The 4,229-nt window shown below is 43.9% G+C and overlaps 1 protein-coding gene across 1 annotated transcript in view; it reads left to right on the top strand.

Moving 5' to 3' along the window:
- The first annotated feature begins 1,470 nt into the window (after positions 1–1,470).
- znf710a (zinc finger protein 710a) overlaps positions 1,471–4,229 on the top strand; it is a 9,128-nt gene continuing 6,369 nt past the window's right edge. The window contains exon 1 of the mRNA XM_010792747.1: positions 1,471–1,510. The gene's annotated coding sequence lies outside the window, so the exon portion shown is untranslated. The remainder of the gene's footprint in view (positions 1,511–4,229) is intronic.

Here is a 4,229-nt window from a genome sequence, read left to right as displayed (position 1 = left end):
AGAAGTTATAACTTTGACCTGTATCACAGAGAGGATGTGACACTGCATGGTTGTCCTCCTATAGATAAACAACACACAGAACAAGGCCGGGGTTTAAAAAGTGGTCGGGGTGGTAGAAATACAGTAAGTCGTACGGACACGGGTGTCAGTAGTGTGTTGTTTCAGGGCTGGGGGGACTGAAAGCCTGTTGGTGTCAGTGGTGTGTGCGCTTGTCCCTGATCTCAGACATCAGACGAATGCGCACATGCAACCGCGAACAAACACTCATTTGAAATCCCAGTTGAGGGTTATACTCTCGAGAGCAGGGCAATGGTTTACTTCCCTTTTACTCTGTCTCTTTCTCTATGCTCTTAGGAACCTGTATAACCTAAGAGGTGACATTTAACGCTCATTATCCAGCGTAGCCTTTCCCGCTATTAGTTTTCCGTGCCCCCCCCCCACCCCCACACACACACACACACACATGCAAATGTACCCAAAGTAAATGGACAAGCGAGCAGGTTTTTGCTGTTATGAAGATTCAGGCCTGGAAAGGAGCCAGTGTATTTCTTCCCCAAACTTTTGTTGTCTGTGTCTTCTTCATTTCCCCCATAGGCTAGTTCTGTGTTGTTTTATGTACGTGTCCCTTGTTGTTTCTTCCATGTGGTTTCTTTGTCTTTCAGCCTCTTATCTCTTTGTTTCTTCCCTTGCTCTCCTTCTATTTTCTCTCCCATTCTCTCCCTCGACTTCCTGCTATCTCTCCCCCTCACTCACACCCTCACTCAATCTTTCTCTTTTCTCTCTGCCTCCCCTCCCTCACGCTCACTCTCATTCCCTATCTCTCCCTCCTCCCCCCTCTCCGCTCCCCTTTCTCTCTATCTTTCTCATTCTCGCAGCACTCCCAGCCGCTGATGATTGATCAAGGTTTTCAAGGTTTGCCCTTTCCTGTTATTTAGTAGGAAATGTTTATGCACAGTCCTCAGCCTTACAGTCACAGTTGGCATGTGTCCACAGTGTTTGTCACGCTTGCCTGCACCTATACAATCGTTTCTCAACCACACTTTCTTTTTGTATTTCTCCCCTCACATGTTTACTAGTTAAAATAGTAAGGTGGGCTGTGGTACAAAAGAATACCTGTCTAATGATCAGGATCATCTTCAGTACTTAAGCACACAACCTGTACTTAGCCCGCAGGTACTCTGCCGCACTGTTCCTCAACACAGGCTGAAAGAAATCTGGAAGTTCAATAGTTAATGTCTCCCCTTGCTGTTTTTCCCTTTCCTCACTCTCTCCGTCTCTCTATCTCCTTTCCTCTCTTCATTCCCTTTGCTCTCCCTCCCTCCCTCCCTCCTCCTCCTNNGGGGGCAGGCATAGTCAGTTCTGATAACAGCAACAGTAGGAGGAGGATGAGCCGTGGGACCGCCCCACTCTCTCACAGATATAAATAGGAGGAGGATTTTTTTACTCCACTCATTTCTCCTGAAGGATGAGATCCCTGAAACACCTCAAACATCACTCCAGGAACAATGTGGTGAGTTTGTAACCTAAAGATGTGTTGCTGCTGAGGGTCTGGAGGGGTTGGTGGCTACTTGTTGGCAGTTTAGTTAGTTAGGTATTTACACACATTTGTCTGGTTGCGAGTGTGACGGGAAGTGAGATTACTTTTCACATTCATATAAGTGGTGCTGCAGTGGGAACATCTTTTCAAAAAGAGATAAGAGTTGTGTTTCTTATTTCTGCCGCATGTCTTCTGCCGCTGATCTAATTGTTTGTCCTTAGGTGTCTCTCAGATGCAACTTTAAATGTGAAAGTACAGACTCTTGCAATTACTACCTTCTCTTTCTCCTTGTCATTTGTCTCTTTTTCTTTCATTTTGTCAGCCTTTCATTTTGCTGTGCTTTTTCTTCTATCTCCGGCTTCCTCTCCTTCCCTCCCTCCCTCCTTCCCCTCTTTCTCTCTCACTCACTCAGTCACTCTGTCTTTCTGTCTTTCTCTGCCCCCCTCCACCACCCCCCCCCGGNNNNGGCGGCAAATAGATGTTGGTCGACGGTATAGTATATGTTCGGTGTAAAATGCAGGCCCGAGCCGGTAGACGCGCGCAAGAGTGCCGGCGACAGTGCGCGCAGGGCAAAACAAGGGCGCTTACATGACATTGTGCAGAATGGCACATTTCGAGGATCGGATACGGACGCGTTGTAGATGTCGACGTTGTTTCCTGTGAGCTAAGTTAGCGAGAGAGCGCGTAAAAAGATTTTCGGGAGAGCGAAGTAAAAGTTGCTAATCGCTAACTGAGTTTGGCATAGTATGTCCATGCATGGTGTTAACATTCTCTCGCGCGCGCGGCGCCGTGTTGGTTGAAAGGAGGACAGCGTAACATGTGCATGGAGTAATATTGCTGAACTAGTAGTGAATATAGCCAACCTTTATTCAATAAGTCAAGTATTTACTCCCGAAAATCTTTATGAAGGAGATATATTGTTAACTTAGCTCACAATGGAACAACGTCGGACATCTACAAACGCGTCCTGTATCCGATCTCGAAATGTGCCATTTGCACAATGTGTCATGTATGCAGCCCTTGTTTTGCACTTGCGCGCACGTCGCGGCACTTTGCGAGCGTCTACCGGCTCGGGCTGCATTTTACACCGAACATATAATATACCGTTCGAAACATCTATTTGCCGCCGTTCGAACGCCACCTCACTCAAGTCGACCCAAGTCATACCGTCATATACCGTATACCACAGTATGATGTCAGCAAGGTGTGACGGTATGAAAAAAATGATACCTCCCAAGCCTAGTCCTACACTATATTATTCAAATATAGCATGATAGGTCCACTTTAAACTGTATTCTTGTTTTGTCATATAGTATTTCATAACTGTTTTTCATTTATTCTCTCTGGCTGTCCATCTCATAATGTTCACATAGAAACTAGCTGCCAATAGGAATATCATTCAGAAGAATTATAATTTCTTGCAAAAATCTGTCACAAAAAGAGGTTGCATATTTAAATTCAGGTGTTGTTAAGGCAACGTCAGTGGCCAAACAGCCACATTTACTGCTGCAAATACGTTCAAAGATGCTGTTGACATGTAAAGCAGTGGCAACTATGCCACCATTTCGGTAAACACAAAGCCAGCAAATTCCTGTATCATAATGCAAGATGTTTTTAACAAGCCAAACCACTTGGAAGAAATCATGTGTAATTTAAGTTATGTTGAAAAGAAAGAGCAGTTCTGCCTCTCCCACTGGTGTAAAGTTACTGGGTCAACTTTGTAATACTCTCACTCACAGCCTCTTGTTATTAGCCAGCTAATAAATACAACCACGGCACATGCACAAAGAAAAGCTGCAATTTCAACATGTCCAAGCATCCTGTATCATAGCCATGCTAATAATGTTTATAATAAACCAAACCGTTTGTAAATCAGTCAAGATTTCAGCGAGTTAAGAGTATTTTTGTGNCCAGAGAGCTTTCTTTGAAATCACCAGGTAATGCTAAAAAACATAACATTTAGATTATATGACAAAGTGTTTATTTAATATATCTGGCTACCTATAGCTACTTGCTAACGGTTTAGCTTACCCCCGCGATTTAAAGTAACGTCAACGTAGCTGTAATTTATGCTTTGCTTAAATGTTCGCATAACTTGGAAGTTTACTGACATTTACATACAGTACCTTGTTTACCTGGCTCAAGTGGTGGCTCTGGGGTTGTTGTGTGAGCCACCACTTGAGAATTGTCATATTTTTAAAGAAAAAATGTTCTTATGTCCATCTTCAAAAACTCTGAGTCCGACTGACAGTTTATTTTAAACATTTTCACAGCTCACAGGATAGGTACCTGTCAGCCAATAAGACAGATGTTTATTTCCATTCAACTCTCTGGTTGGTCTGGTGTCTTGCCTCTGTTGCATTCACTGAACACGGGAAATTACAATCCTGCCGTCCTCTCGTGTCATGATGAGGTTCAGGTAAAGCACGATTAATGTATTATATGATTGACTCAATCATATAATACATGACTTTGAGAGTAAGCAATCCAGGCATATTAACACAATTAATTAAACACACGGCGACGGTGTACTGAGATTTTTTATTTTTTTTTGCTAGGGGGCCCTTAGTGGCTGTGGGGCCCTAAGCGGCCGCTTATGTCGCTTAATGGGTCGGGCCGGCTCTGCACATAGTAAACAACTCTCTTCAATCAGGTGTATTTCCACAGGCCCTGAAAACTGCAGTAATTAAAC

Source organism: Notothenia coriiceps, unplaced genomic scaffold (assembly GCF_000735185.1).
Source record: "Notothenia coriiceps isolate Sejong01 unplaced genomic scaffold, NC01 NC01_scaffold00036549, whole genome shotgun sequence".
In the NCBI taxonomy this organism is placed as follows: Eukaryota; Metazoa; Chordata; class Actinopteri; order Perciformes; family Nototheniidae; genus Notothenia; species Notothenia coriiceps.
This window is presented reverse-complemented; position numbering and strand designations above follow the sequence as displayed.